The 19,766-nt window shown below is 47.8% G+C and overlaps 1 protein-coding gene and 1 long non-coding RNA gene across 4 annotated transcripts in view; one reads left to right on the top strand and one right to left on the bottom strand.

Annotated features, from left to right (window-relative positions):
* GDPD4 (glycerophosphodiester phosphodiesterase domain containing 4) overlaps nucleotides 1-16,034 on the bottom strand; it is a 39,055-nt gene extending 23,021 nt beyond the window's left edge. For 2 of the 3 annotated variants that reach the window (XM_027677605.1, XM_027677607.1), the window contains exon 1: nucleotides 5,671-5,882. The gene's annotated coding sequence lies outside the window, so the exon portion shown is untranslated. Of the gene's footprint in view, nucleotides 1-5,670; nucleotides 5,883-16,015 lie in introns of those variants that run through there. The other variant, XM_027677606.1, reaches the window with a different exon arrangement.
* LOC113964857 lies at nucleotides 5,989-17,090 on the top strand. The gene is made up of 2 exons (XR_003533320.1): nucleotides 5,989-6,207; nucleotides 15,645-17,090. It is a non-coding gene; the product is annotated as an uncharacterized LOC113964857 (long non-coding RNA).
* The last annotated feature ends 2,676 nt before the right edge of the window (nucleotides 17,091-19,766 follow it).

The raw sequence follows: 19,766 nt of genomic DNA, 5'->3' as shown, positions 1-19,766 counted from the left end.
ATACAGGGAGCTCTGGGAAATGAATTCATTAACTTAAGCACTGCATGCAGACTTTAAAATTATGTCAGATGAACCTGAGCCTAGGCTTAGCCATGGGAATTATTCAACATCACTGTGATCTGTATGAAACATGCCATCAATTTAACTACCTCATATAGAAAAGGCACTAAAATCCCCTCGGGTACACAGCTCTCTTATCCTGGTAAAACGGCAACATTGCAGAGACTGATCCCTTAAGAAAAAATTATTTCCTAGCTGAAATAACTTTACCTGGCATAGGTATTCAAGGATAGAAAGACTAACTGTAAAGATATACATGTGGGAGATCTACTCATAATCATAATTTTAAACAAAGAACTTGGTGTAAATTGCAACCAATGCAGTTACAGTGAAGCAAATAGCACATGGGCTAGTGCCAGTGAAGAGTGTTTTGCCCAGCAGGGCACTATCAAAACTGCAAGGAAAGATTTAGAAAAAAAGTCTTGTGTGGACATGCAAAGAAGCCCCATTATACAGTTCTTTAGAGTACAAAGTCAGTCAGAGATGTTTTTCTGTTGCATTATTAAGTGCCATCACATCCTTGAGTCCATACCAATCATGTTCAAATCCAGGCACATCTGCTGCAAAGTCCCAGCTTACGACTCCAAATTTCTCTGATTTTTCTGACATAATAGTAATAATAAAAAGAATGAACAGTATGCTGCACTATACACATGGATGAAATGCACACGTAAAGTGTTTGCAAATAACTCAGATCCCAGTGTGTCTCTGCAGAAATCAGCGGACAAATCCTTGCAGAATGACATATCTAAAAAACTGACACATTTGCAGAAGGCATGAATAAATCAGAGACATGGAACACAAGTTAAAACAGAAACAACGCACCCCTGGTACTCCTTCCAAATGCTCTAGCCTATTGGTAGCTGGAGCGCAAGGAGAGAGGATGAAAATGAAACAAAAAGGTGTTTCAGTTTGGACCACTACTAATTAAGCAGTGCTAAGTGTGCCATGTCCTGAATGCCTTCCTCAGATAGATGTGTCTGCCCATCCAGGACAGTCAGGGGGAAATCACACACTCTTGGATATGATGGGGTCAAGCCATCCCTAGAAACTCGGCAGTACCAGATCCTGGCACCAGCAGGTCATCATCTCGTAAAAAATTGATCTCATGTGGCAAGATGGTGATCCTGCTCTTGAATTCCCAGAGCACAGCTGGGGGGGGTATGGGCATTATGCCACCTGTGAGTGATGCAGATGACAGCTGATCCAACTGGTTTCATCAGCTGGCCTAAAGTGCACCTGGCATAAACCCAGCAATTACCAAGTTACAACAGCCACATCTTCTGAATATATTTGAGCCTTCAGAGCTCTTACCAGAAGGTTGTCACATGCCATGGGGTTGCAGTATTTGTAACCTCCTATAAGGATCTCTAAAAACATGAGTTCCCCTATCATTGAAACACAGCATCCACTCTCACTCAGCTCTTTTTCTTCAGCAATAGGAACTCAGAACACTGGACCAAACCATTAGTTTTGCTGTCAGAGGGCCATGAGGTTTGTAACTCGCATTCCTGGGTGTGGGTACAAGGCTCACACATCAGTATTTATCTATGAGCACACAGGGTTTGACAGGAAAACAGATTATGGAGATCCTTGCCCACATTGTCTGTCTGGCTGCAGCAGCATGTCAGGTATTAAATCTAGGTGTTAGTATATCCCTCATAAAATTGCCAGTGATGGAGATCCCACCATCCCTCAAGACAGGCTAAACTAGTCCTAACTAGCTTCTCTATTAAAAGCTGAGGGGTTTTTTCCCAATATCTAGTCTCCTGTAGTACAATCTAAGGATGTTATTTCATGTCCTGTTTATGTTGGATATAGCAAACAGCTTAAACTTTTCCTCTGTTACGTATTTCATATATTCACATGTCTATGCCTCCCCTTAAACCTTCTCTAGCCTGAACAATCCCAGCTTTTCTAATGTTTCCTTATAGTTCATGTTTCTTCCTCCCCAGAGTATCCTTGTATGGGGTCCACAGTCACCTGCTATTTGGGATTTCCCTTGCACTTCCCATGGGTTTTGGTACATGGTAGCCATAACAGGATGTGGTGAACCCACAGTCTCTCCAGGACAGACCTGTTTACCCCTAGCACAGGCTACTCGATACATGCAGCATCCAGTTTCTCTCATGTATCAAACATCATCTGGCCTTGATCTTCTGAATGCTTAAATAATTCACCCTGGATTCTACCCCAGAAGCAAAGAAAAGGTGTTTTCAGTTTCATCATAGAATCACAAAATGGTTTGGGTTGGAAAGGACCTTGAAGATCATCTAGTTCCAACCTTCCTGCCATGGACAGGGACACCTTCCACTAGACCAGGTTGCTCAAAGCCCCATCCAACCTGGTCTCAAACCCTTCCAGGGATGGGGCAGCCACAGCTTCACTGGGCAACATCAGAACATCATTTATGCATCAGAATACTTATAACATCACTATAATTAGAATTTAATGAACTCCTGCCTTAATCTTTCCAAACAAGTCCCCTTTCCAACTCCAGGGGTTGTTGGGGAAGGGACCCTTCATCGCAGAGGAGGCTGGGGAAAGAGGGAGAGACAAACACAACCTCCTGTCCACAACCCCCTCCACCAACCCCTGGCTCTCCCAAAAACATCAGGCTGGCCAAAGACGAGCAAAACACCTTTCTGTCTGGCATCCCCTGAACCCCCATTGGCTCTGTTGTCCAAGTAGTATCACTATGGCAGTAAGACTTTTCAGTATCAAGAGATTGAAAGGATGTAACGTGCCCCCTGCTTTGGGCTCTCCCTTCTGCTGGCACAGCATCCTTCTGTCCCTCTTCTCCTGCCCTGTCCTTTCTTCTCTGCCAGAGACCTTTTCCCTGCTCTCCCAGTCCCCAACAGACAGAGCTACTTCACCCAGCTGCTCCTCTGAAGCCTGCAAAGGGCCAAAGCACCCCACAAAGGCAATAAACCTGTACAGGCCGGATAAATGTGCTGAAGCCAATGGTATGATGTTTAACAAGACCAAGTGCCAGGTCCTGCACTTTGGCCACAACAACCCCATGCAGCGCTACAGGCTGGGGACAGAGTGGCTGGAGAGCAGCCAGGCAGAAAGGGACCTGAGAGTTTGGATTGACGGAAAGCTGAACACGAGCCAGCAGTGTGCCCAGGTGGCCAAGAAGGCCAATGGCATCCTGGCCTGGATCAGGAACAGTGTGGCCAACAGGACCAGGGATTCTTCCCCTGTACTCAGCTCTGGTGAGGCCACACCTCAAGTGCTGTGTCCAGTTCTGGGCCCCTCAGTTCAGGAAGGATATTGAGGGGCTGGAGCAAGTCCAAGGAAGGGCAATGAGGCTGGTAAAGGAAATGGAGTACAAGATCTATGAGGAGAGGCTGAGGGAGCTGAGGCTGTTTAGCCTGGAGAAGAGGGGGCTCAGAGGAGACCTCATTACTCTCTACAACTACCTGAAAGGAGGGTGTAGTGAGGTGGGGGTTGGTCTTTTCTCCCAGGTAACCAGTAGTAGGACAAGAGGGCACAGTGTTAAGCTCTGCCAGAGAAGGTTTAGGTTAGACATTAGGAAGAAATTCTTTACAGAGAGAGTGATCAGACATTGGAATGGGCTGCCCAGGGAGGTGGTGAATTCACTGTCCCTGGAGGTATTTAAGAAGAGACTGGATGTGGCACTTAGTGCCATGGTCTAGTAGATGAGGTGGTGTTAGGTCAAAGGTTGGACTTGATGGTCTCAAAAGTCTCTTCCAACCTAGTTGATTTTGTGATTCTGTGTGACTAGGGAATGAAAGCTACTGTGGCTGAAGTTGTCCCCTGTTCAACAGAGAAATAAATGGCTATGCATGAAAGACCTTGCAGTCACCTGTAAAGTGCATCCAGAAATACAACCAGAAACCAGTGGGAGAACACTAAACACATTTTACCACATCTACTGGGATCAGTGAGCTCTAATCCAAAGAAGAAACCACCCTTCCAAGCCCCAGATCATGACTTGATCCGAGGCTTCTCCTGCTCCCTCTGGGCATACAGAGGGCTCATCTAGCAAATGGGAACCTTTGAGCCATGCTGCCCCACAGCTTTGGAAACTGCTGGGTCTCTTCTGAGGAATGAAGCACAAGACATGCTCAAGGCACTAGACAAAAGGTGATGCTTGTACGGAGATGCAAAGAAAAGAGTTGACAGGGATTGGGAAGACCAGGGCCAACTCACAAAATATTTCGGCTGCTTCACTCTGAAGGCAGTGACTCCTAAGAGCTCATCTTCCTCTGCAGCTCTGCAAGATTCATGTATCTGTGATGCATTTACACTGAACTGTTGCTGGTATCAGCAAACAGTCCAGTGGCAACTCCAGGAGAAGTCCAGAAGAAATATGACAAGTCCCATGTGAGGATGAGGAAGACAAAGATAGCCACAAGGACAGTCAGAAAGGTGCTTCTCAGCTCAAAATCTATTCATATGTCCAGGTACTCTGTTCTTCTCTTTATCTATGTCTTTCCACACAAACATTACTCCTTCTCTTTTACCGCCACATCTTTTCCCTAGTTCCTGCCCTTGGGTCCATCTCCACGTTCTCATGTAATTGTGTTTCATTTAACACAACCTCCCTTCTTACTCCTCAGCCACACTTCAAGTTCTCCATGACCCACAGTTCCACAGTTTGATCCTTGGTCACCAGATACCGGTCTGCTGTTACAGCTGGGACAAGGCATTCAGAAGCCATAACAACATCTCTCCCAAGATCTGGCTGATTTTGCAGTGCCTCAGACCACATCAAATATTGGCACAGTTTGAATTCACAAGTATCTGATCCTAAGAATGATAAAACCCCAGTAACTGGACCCAACAACCACCTAAGGGTCAAACAACACTGAAACAAATGGCAGACGCAGAGGCCAAAAGACAGGAGGTTAGGATTTGAAACAGTTCAGTCCTTGACAGGACTTAGCAAGACGCTTCAAAGTGCTTGCATCCAGATTTGAAGCACAGTTCTCTTAAAATTCAGAGATCATCTGCAATTCCTGCCCATCTCTACCAGGAAAAGTTAAATAGGTAGAGAAGGGAAACAGCAAACTTGAATCCATTCACTGGGAAAGCCATGGGAGCAAAGAGCAAGCAGGAAAACATGCGTCAGTAGGGCACCAAAGTTTACAACTCCTTCACAAGTGAGCCATGAGAGCATTAACATATGTTTTTCTGCTCCATAAACCCCAGGAACCTCAGGTTTTTCCCTGGCAAACAGAGACTTTGTTTGCTTGCAGATAAGAGTCCCCATAATTGCAGGCAGTCAGACAGAGCTGCTCCTTTCCCACTGCTTCACAGAGAGTGAGGAAAAACATGGGGAATAGCCGAGGGGGATGACAGAGGAAGGAGCAGGAGAGAAAAATCAGGAAACATATTCAGCCACACAGCCTGAACACTGAAAGCACTGCAGAGAGGAGCCTGCTTGAGAGGCCAGTGCATGAGAAGGATTAAAATCTCGTGTCTTTTTGGGTGCTCTAGGGCCGGAGCATTCATCTTTCAAGGGATGAACAGCTACAGCAGCCAAATTTGCATTGCCCTATAGCTTTTTCCCTTGGGTCTTTCAAGTATTTCTTTCCTTTCCCCGGCATCTACCCAGGTTTCTCCCACACAACATCTTACAACGCAGGGAGTTGTAAGACACGGTCGACGAGGCGGCAGCAGCGGCAGCAGCGGCGACCGAGGTACGTCCGGGGATGAGGGTCAGGTCAGGCTGTACGGGGGAGTTCCCGAGCTCAAGGACACCCGAGCAGCAGCAGCCCAGAGCCTCGGCAGGGCCGGGAAGTTCACGGCAGCCGATCGGGCGAGGAGCGGCAGTTTTAAACCGCTGCCGGGAGCGCGAGTGAGCCGGGGCAGCGAGCGGGGGCTGCGCGGGGGCGGCGCGGGGGGCGCAGTTTGCTCCGGGGGTCGGGGGGGGGGTTGGGGGGGGGGGGGGGGAGCTGCGCGGGCAGGGAGCTGAGGCGATGCAGCGCAGGCAGCTGGTTCAGCCTCAGACCTCATGTATAAATGTGGGCAGGGAGGGTGCAAAGAGGATGGATCCAGGCTCTTCTTGGTGGAGCAATAGGCAGCCGGCAGAACCCGATGCACAGGAGGTTTCATGAATACGAGGGAAAACTACTTTACCGTGCAGGTGACCACGCACTGGAACAGATTGTGCAGGTAAATTGTGGAGTCTCCCTCACTGGAGATATTCAAGAATCATCTGGATGATATTCCGTGCAATGTGCTCTAGGATTACCTTGCTTGAGCAGGGAGGTCGGACCAGATGACCCAATGTGGTCTCATCCAACCTTACCCATTCTGTGATTCTGTGATTCTGGATGCAGGCTCTTTCCAGATATTACAAACACATTTCGCAGTCCACTGCAAGAAGAGAGTTGGGGGAAAAAAATTTACATAGGTGACAGGAGTCATGTGAGGGACATGGAGATGGTAATTTCGCCTGCACCATGCACCTGCATGGCCAGCTTGTCCTGAGAATCTTGATGGCGTAGGAAGGCAGGAGAAAGGAGTGATGCCCACTTTGCCCATGCCACTATTTCCAAGGGATTTAGAGAGAAAGTGAACCCCATGCTAGGGAGATTCCTTGAGCCTGAGCTGAGCCTCTCCAGCATCTGCAGCTCCTTAGCCTGGAAATTTCTTGTGCCATCCCACCACTCTCTAGGGCATAATTTCTTGTCCTTTCCCTTGGGACTCTTCCACAGCACCACACCAACAGAAGCAAAGGAATAAAATCAACCTCCTGGCAAGCTGCTGTTTGATCACCATCACCATGAGCTGCACACACATCTTACCACTAGCCAAAAAAGATCGGCAAAGACCATCTCCTAAACCTGCATTTCTACCTTACAGAGTCTGCCCAAGGCTCTGGATCCCACTCCAGGATCCCTTTTATTTGACTACCATCTGCCTTCAGTTTCTCTTCAGGAAATTAATGAGATTTAACATAGGAAATGAAAAAGGATCAAATAAAATAAAGATAGTCATAATCTCTGATAGAAGATATACCCTATATCCTTTCCCTGGCAGATGATAATTATAATTTATCACTAAGACTTTCACCAGTTTCTTTATAAGCCCTAATTATACCTCACTTCTCTGTGGAATCCCAGGGGGTACGTACAGCCTGGGACAAACGTGTGTAAAGCATGTCTCATGCACTGATTAGCTGTTGGTTTGAGATGGAGAACACAGATATTAGCAAAAAAACCAACAGGGCTTAACATGGGAAACAATGAACAGCAGTAGGTGTAGAAGGGGTTAACAAGAAATAATTTTTTGCACTATACCTCTAACATGTAGTGGCTGTGGTTTCTAAAGATATGGAGGGGTTTCTACCAAAGTTCATGTCCTGTGTTTTAGAACATCCCACCACACTTTGAACAGACACAAATGATCAAGCCCTTTTCAAACAAATACAGTCAAAATCCTGCATCTATTAAAGTTGCACAGGGACTTATTCCCATCACAGAGGACACCCAGCAGGAGCTGTGCTGGAAATGGGTGGTGTGTCCTGCTCAGTCATAGGTCCCTCGGCTGTAGACACATGCTTTAAGGCAAGACCTTCTGAGGCAACCAATTGATTTTGTGGGGTGAATTTGAGAAGTCCTTGAGGAGCCCCTAGGGCTAAGAATGAGTTTGGTGGGTTTGAAAATGCTGCTGCAGCCCAATTTCTAAATATACCCCTGTCATGGGGAAGCAATCCTCACTCCAAGGTGGGATCTATTCACCTTGAAACTAAACTAAACATTGGCCATAAGAATTTAGCATAGAAAAGGCAACTTTATCCCTGGCTTTATACCACAGTTACCATCATAGGAAATAAATCTTCAAAGCTGAAACACAGTTTTGCACAGATCACTTTTTCCTCTCCCCAAACCCTCCCTCAAAACGCTTTGGTGTCTCTATTCCCTCAAGGTACATCTCCCAAGAGTCTCTCGAGATCAGAGGGCTGGAGAACCTCTCCTGTGAAGACAGGCTGAGAGAGCTGAGATTGTTAATGAATTTAAATTGACAGAGGGCAGGTTTAGATTAGATATTAGGAAGAAATTCTTTCCTATGAGGGTGGCGAAGCACTGGCAGAGGTTACCCAGAGAAGCTGTGGATACCCCATCCCTGGAAGGGTTCAAGGCCAGGTTACATGAGGCTTTGAGCAACCTGGTGTTCCAATCTGCTTAGATGCGGAGGGGAACTAGGTTCTAAAACATTCCTATATTTGAGATTAAGGCACAAATGAGGCCAAATGCTGGATCCCAAAACGATAATTCAACTTTTTGTAACACAAAAGAGCAGAGACAAAGAAGGAAGATAGAAAAGTGGGGAAAGCTAAGGGTAACTGTTAAAAGCACAGGGCAGGAGTTACCACCGCCATGAAATGCCACTGGCTTGCAAGCTGGTAGATCTCTCTGCTGGGCTTCTTCCCTGGTCGCCTTGTATCCTCTGAGGAATGAGCCGAACCGGTAGGGTAACAGAGTGGCAGCAGCTCCTGCAGCAATCCTGAAACAGCCCCCCCAGCAGTTCCCAGGCACAGCCCTAAATACCCTCCTCGTGGTAGCCCCTAAGTGCCCACTGCCCAGTTCACCAGTATCCCAGCAAAGCTCGCCTGGTACCAAGATAGGCCCTGAGTGTCCATTGGCTGGTTCCCCAGTCTCCAAGTAAGACCTGCCTGGAATACCTTATTTGGGAGAGTAAGTCCTTGCCGCGTTTTTTTATTGTAACAACTTTTTATCTTTTTTTTTTGCTAGTCTGCCTGCCTTTGCCTGCTTGCTAGGTGCCTCCTGGAGCTTTTGCAAGTAGCTCGGCTCCTGCAGCAGCCTAGCTGTGGCATCCAGGCTTTTTAACTCCACCCTCGAGACAATGGCGAAGCAGACTCCATCTTGTAATCAGTCCACTACAGCTGGTCTAGTGAAAGGTGTCCCTGCCCAGGTCAGGGGGTTTGGAACTAGATGGTATTAAGGTTCCTTCCAACTTAAACCATTCTATGATTCTGTGTTTGGTGCATGTTTGTACCCAATGTCCAGTCCCCAGGGATGGCTCATTATCCACAACTACTTGCAGAAACCTTGTTTAATCATACTCATCATCATTATAAATCACAGCTGGTTTTCTTCATCTTCAAAGCACTTTGCAGAATACATGAACAAATGTGTGCCCAGGAAATTATTGGCCAAGCCTCAGAGCATTTACAATGCATTTTATACAAATGCTTTCAGCTTCATGTGGAAACAGTCAAAGGAAAATCATTGTGTTTGTAAAAGGGTCTCACGGTGCTACAATAGGAGCCTGCAAGGAGCAAAATGAGTGTTTTGAATAAAGCTGAATAGTCGCTTTAAAAAAAATAAGGAAGAAAAAGAAGAGGTGGAGAAAGATTTTTTTTTTCACAAATGCCGTGTCTTTGGCTGGACTCAGGCATATTCTGATCCAGGTGTTCTTGGGTCCATAGGCACTTTCTCAGCATTGCAGAAATGAGCATGACACACAGGTATCTTTGGCCCTGCTGGTGCCAGACCCCTCAGCAGAGTCTTTCCTGGTTTTGACCCTGAGGTCCTTCATATACTTCATATATAACACATTAGCTTGGGTTATAGGACCTGTTATCTCAGTGTTGGGTACCCCTCCAGTAAGGACAGAGCCTTTTGGGGAAGCTGGCATCCTTCCCCTGGGCAGTACAGGTAGGCAGAGGCAGAAATTAGCCCCAAAAAGGATCAGGAACAGCGACCTTCCATCCGTGACCACAGACACACCTTCCATCACCCAGCCAGATGTTGATCCCAGATGGCCGCAGTGAGATATCCATGCCAAGGTCTCACCTTCCTACACAAAGAGGGAATTAGGAGCATCGGTGAGCTCATACCTCCAGGTCAAGCCTGAAAACAGAGACTCAATGTGACGAGTTTGGGGTGCAGTGCTGCTCCCCGCACTTCAGCGTGGTCAACAGGAGAAGGGGAGAGCTTTTTTCTCACCGTGCTCGTGGCTGTGCAATGTCACCAGCAGCAAGGCGTGCAGTCGTGCTCAGCCCCAAGCTTTGCCCCTGGGTGGCCCGCAGCTTTCTAAGAAGTCGATCTCCCACCATTGAAAAGCCACTGTGGGGAGGCAAAAAGTGCTTCCATGCCTCAAAGCCTGCCTGGGGAGGGGAGGAGGAGGAATAAATCCCTTGGAAAAAAAAAATAAAAAGAGCTCAGAAAGGAGGGAAATATTTCTTTGAAGATAAATCCTACTTTGTGCACTTCAGCATGCCCTGGCTTGGGTCCCTCTCTGCTCCCGGGAATGCCTAAGCAGCTCTTTGTGCCCTGCTGTTAAGCAGAGACGAGGAGATTGGGACACAGCGTGGGGGACCCCCTCTGGCCCCACAGCCCCACCGAGGGCTGCACACCACCACAAGCATCATATCTGAGGGAAGACTTTGCCTCTGAGCCAAGAGGGGGAAAGAAAAGAGGTTTGCAGATCGCATACCTCAGCTCAGCAGCTCTGCAGAGCACTATTCAGCCCGGACAAAGGACAGGGGCCCTGGATGGCCACTGCAATGAAGACACCGGCGCTGGCCCTCCCCCAAGCTGTGGATGTTAAAGTTCAAGCCTTGGAGCAAAACACCCTGCAAGAAGGAAAAGAAAAGGGAGGAAAGGGTGCTTTCCATGTCACCAGCCAGAAATTTCTCCATTTAGTTGACAGTATCCAAATGCATAAGGGCCAGTCCATTTTTGCGCCATAAGAATGTGGTTCTGCTGTTCCCAGAGAAAAATCCTTTCCAGCTAATTAAACACTACCATATTTCTGCATAAGCCACGTCAGAAAAGTTTGGAACTAATTTCAGAGCAAAAGGATAGTCTGGCACACAAATCTCCTGACCTAACTCAAACTATAAGCTCAGCAGAGCCATCACCCAGAGCCTCAGTTTCCCAATTTAGATTTGTGCCAACAGTGCAACAAGAGCAGCAGATGAGGACTGTGTGGCACATTTGATTTTCATCCATGTGAAACATGGAGTTTGTTTAAGCAAGGCAAGAAGATCAGTGTAGACAACCCATGGGCAGACCCTTGATGGACCGTCTCAGGGCCCAGGTCACACAGCCCAGTCAGATCTGCTGGATCAGCACCGATTAGCCCTCACATCCCAGCATCCTGGAGGACAGGAGTGATTTATTTAGATGCAGAGCTTGGGGTGGGTGTTTTCATTCCTCCTTTGGTCTTCCTGGAAGAGCGGTTAAAATCACGGAATCACTAGGGTTGGAATAGGTAGGTCCTCTGACATCACCAAGTCCAACTATTAATCCAGCACTGTCAAACCTACCACTAAACTATGTCCTCAGGTGCCACAGCTACACAGTTTTTCCAGGTGACTCCACCACCTCCCTAGGCAGTCTGTTTCAATGCTTGACCACCCTTTCCATGAGGAATTTTTCCTAATATCTAATCTAAACCTCCCCTGATGCAACTTAAGGCCATTTTCTCTTATTCTGTTACTTAGGAGAAGAGACCCACCCCCACCTGATTACAGTTTCCTTTCAGGTAGTAGTAGAGAGCGACAAGGTCCCACCTCAGTCTCCTTTTCTCCAGGCTAAACATCCGCAGCTCCCTCAGCCACTCCTCATCAGACTTGTGCTCCACCTCCTTTGTGTTTGAGTGGTCACACTGATCGCCCAGTACAGCCAGCAGAGATATGGGACAACTCAGCTCATCCAAGGGCAGATGTCTAAATAAGACAGATGAACTGCCATACACCACCTCCAAAGTGCCAGGGCAAGAACCCAGCCCACAGCAAAAGGCCATTCATCACTTAAACCCAGCAAGCCCATTTCAGCCCTGCCAGCTCAACTTCAAGGAACTTCTGCACCTTTGCATGGAGAGAACAAGGGCACAACTGCCAGGGGGTTATCTCCCCCTTTCCTGAGGGTCTATCCCTGCTATCATACAAAGACAGCCACAGAAATTTTGCACATGGGGTGACATAAAGCATGGGCATGGGCAGTCCCATGGGACTGTAAGACATGTAAGACACCAACAGGCAGTAGTTCCCAACCCTACAGTGCCTCTTTCTCACAGAAGAGCCAAAAAATCAACCCTCCCAAACAGCATTCATGATGAATTGCAGAGGAATAAGGGACATCCTCAGCTTTGTAGCAGGTTGCCAACTGGCAGCAGGGAGGGAAGGAAGAGGTCACAACAGTAAAGCACTAAGATGAGGATGAGGGCAGGAAAATCTAGGGAATGGAGAAGGTAAAAGGATTAACATCATTCACCTGCATTTCTTGCAAGAATTGGGTTGTGCTCAACCAAAACATTCTTAAAAGCTTTGCAGGCAAAGAGAGCACTTAAGAGGCACCATGACCCCACAGAACCCTTCTGACAGCTTTAAGGCATGAATCAATTAAAGCAATCATGGAGCAAAGGTTAATCAGTAGCAAGTACATCTTAAGAAATAAGTAGTCTTTTAAAAAGCAACAGCTTTTGCCAATTCCCCCCTCCCCATTTTCTAAAGTGTCTTTTATTTCTCCAGCTCTGGAGACCTTCCAAACTAAGGTCAGTGATTAAGAGCAGCTGCCGAAAGGACCAGACTGGAATGGTGGCGGCAGCCGGGGCTGCGGCAGCAGAGAGGACCGGACCTGTAATTGTCACTGAGGCTCAGTGCTGTACAAATGTCTCGGGGATTGAAAACCATCCAGGGGCTTCCAGCCTAATTGGAGCAGATGGAAGCTGGAGAAACAAGGAATTGCTCACAGTTGCATTGGAGAACAGAGGAAATGAAGCAGGAGAGTAAGGCAAGGACTGACTCTAAAGCATTTCTGCACAAGCAATGAGACTCCAGCCTGAGTGTGTGGGCATAAAGTGATGCTTCGAGCTGCTCCCATCCCATGCCCTGTTTGCAAATATGTGCTTCTTTCTTCTTGCACCCAACACTGGAGCTGACGTCAAAACGGCCCCAAGGTGCAGCAGCCACAACCTCATTCACACATGTACACACTCCCCCACCCCACCCTGCCCTATTTCCCTGCCTGCTGCTATTATATCGCACCACCATCACAGTTAACTTCTTACTCTGTCACCTTTCCATGCAACTGTTGATGAAAGAAAAGAGCTGGTACACTGTGGTGGCCCCAAGAGGCTTCCCTTAGCACCAGACCTACAGAGAATGAGTCCCAGGACAGGGTTTCTCATCTCTCTCTCTTGCTACTGCATCGTGCATTCACACAGACTACAACTGCCCAACCACCAGAAAGGACCCAGGATGGGAGGATGGAGAGTCAAGCCTGACCCTGAGAGCAGGTTCTCATCATGTCCCATCTTCCCTGGGGACACCACAAAGATTGGCAAGGCAAACAATGACAGGAGAATAGGACCAATATGACACCAGGACATGGGTGTGTTCATAAAATCAACGAATCACAGAATGGACCTTCAAGTTCAACTGATTCCAACCCTCTGCCATGGGCAGGGACATCTTCCTGTTCAATCCACTAAATTCCACTGCTTCTTCTTCTTCCCTCCTGTTTTCCTGGAGACGGCAAAAAGTGCAGCAAATGCCAACATCCTGCTGGTGAGGAGAATTACAGGGAACATGACCCACAGACAGCCTCCATTTACTGGGATTTTATGAAATGCCAAGCCCTCAGCCACCAAAAATCAGCCAGCTGTGGGTCCTCCTTTGAATGCTGCTGGAAAAGCAGTGTCCAGCAAGTGAAGACCAGGATGAGGACAAGGTGATGAAGAGATGAGCACCTGCAGGTAGGCTGCTCAGCTCCCTCACACAATGTGTCCATAGCTGGAGCAGAGGTTGCAATGTGGAGCCAGGACTGTGTACCCTCAGGACTCATCCTGCCATGAAGGCATGGTCCAGAGTCCATCACAAATCATGTCTCTATGTTGCTCTACCCAAACCAGCTCCTTTCTTTCCTTTCAGTAAGACCTGGAACCCAAAGGATCTTCCCAACTTTTTATCCTATCTGCTCATCAAAAACATAGCCCAAGACCCCTTTTTGTTGCACACCACAGGGGTCTCTGGGGCAGTTCTACAAGCCAAAACATAGGAAATCATTCCAAGATGAGGTACAGACCTCTTCCTGCAAAATATCCCGAGACATGGAATCAGGTTTGGACCAAAGCCAGGCTATTGCTGCACATGCGCACGGTGTTGCAGTCTACAGGGAATAACCACCCCAGAGCTTCCTGCAGCGTCCTGTCCCCCATGCAAAGCCGCTGAGCTGGGGCTGGGCTACTGAGCAGGATCTGCTCCACAGTGGAGCACATCTGTTTCAGCTGATGGGTGGTAACTCAGAAAGGTTTGCCTGAAGGAGGGCTTCTGGCCTTCCACACTGCAAGGAAACGAAGAGCACACTGTCAAACTGCCACAGGCTAAAAAAAAAAACCCACAAAAAACCAAACCAAACCAAACAAAAACCTGAAACAACTTTCTCTTTCTCCTTTATTTTGGCTGATACTTTATCACACTAAGCAAAGCTGTACAGTAACAACTTTCACAGAGGTACCTTTTGAGACGTAGGCAGTCTCACAACAAGCTACAACCACCAAATTTAAAAAACTATATTTTCATTACAAGTGATATATAAAGCTCAAAAGACACCATTTGATCACCTCCTTGGTCCAATGTCATGGAATAAGGAAGTCACGAGACTGGTCGTGAGAACAAGCTTTGTGTTTGTACTCTTTGCAAGGATTTCAAATTGCCCTGAAAATCTTGCACACCTTTTAAACATTTCAATAGCAAAGTCAGAAAAGAAGCGACAGCTTTGGCTCCCTTCACATTCAGAACATTTTTAAATTAAAATCCAGCTGGTCTCATGGTACATTATGCCTTTTTTTGTTGTTAAATGCAGCTTAAAAGCCTTGAGCAGCTGTAGGAAATTATTTCTGGTCTCTCTTGTCCTTCTACCTGGCGTCACCTCTTAGGATTTATCAGGAGATAAGTCCTGAGACATGCTACATTGTGAGGTCAAGATTCCCAAAGAAAGTGTAGAAGTGAAGAGAAGGTCATGTACACTGGTGGATGGACCTCCAGCTAATCAAAGTTTGGACTTCGCAACTCCAAGTTGGCCCGGTGCCGGTCCCCAGGTTCACATCAGCTGAGTGCCTGATCCTGAATTAAAATTCACTCTTTCCTAGAAGTGAAAATTCCCCTGTTTCATTGCTAACTGTGGTTACACCTACAGATAATGTGGAAGCATTTGGACAACAACAGCATACTAAAGCCAGAGCCAAATCCTGCTTTCAGCTGCGAACCGAACTGCTCTCCAAACAGTTGCCCATCACAACTCCCAGCGTGATGTGCAGCAGCAGGGCAGATGGTGGACCATAGTGTTGCTTCCAGCCTTTCTAAACAGGTCCTGATTATTTGCAGCTGTTCCCAGATGTTACTCTTTCACGGGTTATTTGTTATCGAGTCAACCTCCCCGTTCACACGCTAGGCGAGTTCAGAGGAAGAAAGAGAGAGGCTCCTTTCTCCCTTTTACTATGGAAACAGCCCTTTATCCCAAGAATTGCAAATGCTCAGCCGACATTTCCCTCCTCACTGCCCCGACTACAGCGACCCCACCAGCCACCCACCGCTCACGGCTCATCCCAGCTCCCGTTTCTCCTCTTAACAGGTCACAGCCAACTTATCCAGCACAGACCCCAAGTGAAGCAGGACTGCCGAGCACCTTCTCCTTCGCAGCAAAACACCAGAAACCTCCCTGCTCACAAATGACCCCCTTCCCTCCCTTTTTGTTACCGTTTCTCCCTATTCTCCAGCTCCCTGGGCTTTGTTTCTCACTGCAACCCAGGCGAGAGCCGGATCAATCACCCGCTGCCGCATCCCAACCAACACACTCAAAAGTCTATAAAGATAACAAAGGAACAGTGATAGAAATCCCTCCACCTCGGTGCTAACTTTCAAGGCAAGCAGGAAAGAGCAGGCAGAGATGAAGTTCAGCAGGCAGGAGCATCTTTGAGAGTTAGGAGAGGGGAAGTAGCTTACCTTGCCGTGACGCACATGGAGGGGTTATTTTTGTTTTCTGCTGCACTTGAATTGCTGTGTCCTTTGCTTGTGACACTCCGGGACTCGAATGGTGGCACCGCTGTGTGACACCCGGTATTAGAGAGGCTGCTGGAGCCGTCCCTCCCACGGTAGGAGGGGCCATGAGAGGCTTAATAAATTCAGTCCCCAAGGCTAGAAAAATTAAAATCTCATCATGGGACACAGGCAGCTCCTCGCTGCATTACTCCAGGAGACGCCAGGGACATGGAGACGAACCTGTGATTGGCTGATTTATACCTCACCCACCCAGAACAGGAGAGGCTGGTATTAACATCCCACCTTGGCAGAATTAGGTGTCCAAAGTATGGGATTTGAGAAAGTATCCCAAAGGATATTTGGGAAAGATGTGTCATCGTTGACCTTCAGAATTAAAGCTCCTGAACCTCCTCCATGAAAATATTTTCCACAGCTCTAAGCCCCAGGCAGGAATCCACTGCCGCAGATTTGTGGGCAACCCCGGTGCAAAACCTGCTTATTTTACTTATTTTTTTACATGGTTTTGGCCTTTAATATCTAAATCCTATTAGAGTTATAACTTCCTTTGCAGGGGGAGAGGGGATAGGAGAGTACAACAAAAGCAGGTTTTGTTTTGTAACCTCCAATGCACCCTGGACTTTCAGAGAGGCAAAATCCCACCATAAAGTTTCTCAGGATAGGAAACTGCACAATCTCATGCAGCTCCTCCTGCTCCATAAAAGTTCTTCACTGCATGAAAGGCTAAAAAAACATTCCCTCCAGCTTCAGAGGACTCTCTGAAACACCACTGGTGCAGTTTTTTCATCCCTGTGGTTTCTCACATTGAGTTTTTTCTTGTTAGATGAAAAGACAGACCAGGGGGTCCCTCTAAAGTAAAATCAGCAGACTGCTCTTGGAAACAGAGAGAGCAAGAATAGGCCAGAAATGATGGTCCAGCAGTTTTTGAGAAACTTTTAATTAGAAGATGAGCTACAGAGATGACAGCCTGGTTCACTCTGAAGCCTCATGATGAGCAGAAGGCATATAAGAGTTCCTTTAAGACAGTCTTGCTAATCCTTACTTTGCACTAGGTCCTAAAATAACATCACTCCCCCTTTGGAATTGGGAGAATTGGAATAGGAATTGGAATAGGAATTGGAATTAAATGCAGGAACCACAAGACATGGAGGTAAAAGCAGCTGTTTTTATTGCTGGTTTTCCAGCTAACACTTAGCTGGCTGGAGTAAAAATGCATAGAACTGTGTGTCAGCCTCGACAGCCTCTAGAAATATTAGTTGCTTTTTGGTCTGATTCCTGGAAATCTGATAAATAAGGCAGGAAAGGGTGAGATTAAGAAGGCTGGTGGCACTAATGAGATTTAGGAAGCACCAGCTTTTCCAGGTACCCTGCAGTCTTAATCTCCTGAGTTGATCCACTGGATTTTTCTTCTTATGTATTTGTGGCCATGTTGAGCCCAGCTTCATCATGAGGCCACACTAAGGTCCTGAAGGTCCATGCTCAGGGAAGATACAGCATGGGGATGGCCTGGAAGATTTGAGGAGGAGTGGAGAGCCCAGAGGGCATGAGCACTTTGCTCTGCCTTTGAAGCCAGTAGTAGGGTCAACACTCCCCAAAAAAACTTTTGAAGGGGCTTCACCATCATCCCTACCCAGGCTGCTGTTCTTCCAGCTGCTGCATCCTCATGCTGTGGAACTCTAAGGGGTACATGGGGATAAGAGGACAGGGTTGAGTAACATCAGCAGCACAAAAAAGCTCCCTAGAGTGGAGGGAAGAGCCCTGAAAAATTAAAAAGGTTATTAAAAGCACAACCATAGCCTTACCTCCTTACAAGCGAAGAAACCCCAAATATCCCTGTTCTCTGCCCTAAAATATTGCTGTGGTTTTGCTTTCTTCTGGGTTTAGAGATGCAAAGCCTTCAGCACCACGGTTTGCTCTGCAAACACCCAGCAAATCAGCTGGGAAGACGTTGCTCTGGGTTCAGTATCTTCAGTTCAGAGTTCTTCAGCTTATCTCAACTACAAAATCCTTGCCCAGTGTCCCAGCCAATGTCCTAGACCTACCAGAAGCTGGGACTGAGGGCAAGCAAGGATCAGCTGGAGCCCTGCCACCAGAAAGCCCAGCCTTGGAGTTTATGAGCCCATAAAGGAAATGCCTGCAAGGGACTGGTGCTGTACAAACCCACTCCAAGGATATAAGCAGGGCAGGTCAGCCTTGAACCTGATGAGTTTTGCCTCTGTTTGTGTCAGGAGAAGATAAAACCCGGAGGAAAATAGCACAAACAGGGAGCAAGGATGGTCTCCCTGCCCAGCTGCCAGCCCCACCATGGAGTCTTTTGTTGCGAAATACATACGTTCACATCCTCCTACCCTAAATCCTACCCAGTTCAGGACATTTGCCCTCTCCCAGCACACTACCTTGGCAGCATAAAGGGTCTAGCGTGTGTCCCCATCGTCCCTCCCCCGCCGCACTGCACATGTGCACAAAGAACAGCTGCTGAGCCTTGAGAGCAGGTGACTCATGCAGGTAACAACATCCCCATGAGATTAATGACAGAAATGGCACTGTTTATGGCATTTCCAGGAATGATAAGGGAGGGAGAGGGAGAAGAAGGTGACCTGAACTGATCCAAGCTTCAGGCCTCATTCTCCTGGTGGACAGCAGACACAGGTCTGCTGGCACAGACCCCCACAGCCATGGGCAAGCAGCATCTGCCATTTGCAGCAAGTGGTATCCCACCAAAAAGTAGAAATGTCAGTCACTGGAGGCACAGAGGATGGGGTGGGGGGGGAAAGGGACCCTGGGCAGCTCCAGGCCCCATCACAAGAGAGCAGAGATGCCTCCAGATCCACAACGAACAGCATGTCCAAGTATGAAGATGTTGACAATCAACTTCACACCGAGCCCCAGAGGATAAGGCTGCAGGGGAAAAGGGGGGTGTCTCTCTTGACATCTCCCAGCCTGAACCCTTTGATGTACAGCTCTGCACATCAAAAAACAGGGAGAGCATCAGCTCCCGTACAGTGTTGATGTGGAGAGACTCAGGGTAAAGCAGAGGCACTGTGCAAATGGGGAGCAGCAGGTTTTGCAGAATGCTGGCAAACCTCCACAGAAAACAGGGCCTGACCCTGCTCCTGCATTCTGGGACATCTCCTTCACCATCACTTCTCCAGCTGCTTGTGTTGATCAGAGTTATTTTTAAGCCCACTTGGTCCCAAGAAATGCTCCTGTCCCTTCCTGAAGGATGGCAGTGGCTGTGGATAATGTTGCAAAGCCCAACAAGTTGTGCCAAAGACGTGGCAGTTTCTTTGGAGTGTGCAGCCCACTAGATGCAAAGCTTACCCCTATTTTCAGAATATAAACTCAAAAAATGACCTCATGTAGGCAGAATTGCCAGGCAAGTCCTCCTGAGTCCTGGGGTTAAGTGAGGGTCTCTGAGTGTTGTTCCTGAGAGAGCAACATTGCTCGGGTGGGCAGCAAGGGAAGGCCAGATGGATTTATCCCACAGCCTAACTGTGGGGAAACAGCCCCCTGGCACAAATACAAGCCATGTTGAGTGGATGGAAGGAGCTTTCACATCGTTCTCAAAGCAACCGGCAGGGGCAAACTCTGCCTCTCACAGCTGTTCCTGCAGCAACTCCGCCGCTCGCTCTCCCACGGCTGCTGGCACCACAGCCCAGGCTGATACAGCCGTGTGCAAAGGGGGAAAGGGGCAATT

The sequence above is a fragment of the Neopelma chrysocephalum genome, unplaced genomic scaffold (assembly GCF_003984885.1).
Source record: "Neopelma chrysocephalum unplaced genomic scaffold, ASM398488v2 Primary Assembly neopelma1_43, whole genome shotgun sequence".
NCBI lineage: Eukaryota > Metazoa > Chordata > Aves > Passeriformes > Pipridae > Neopelma > Neopelma chrysocephalum.
The sequence above is the reverse complement of the archived record's forward strand: the minus strand, read 5'-3'. Positions and strand labels throughout refer to the sequence as shown.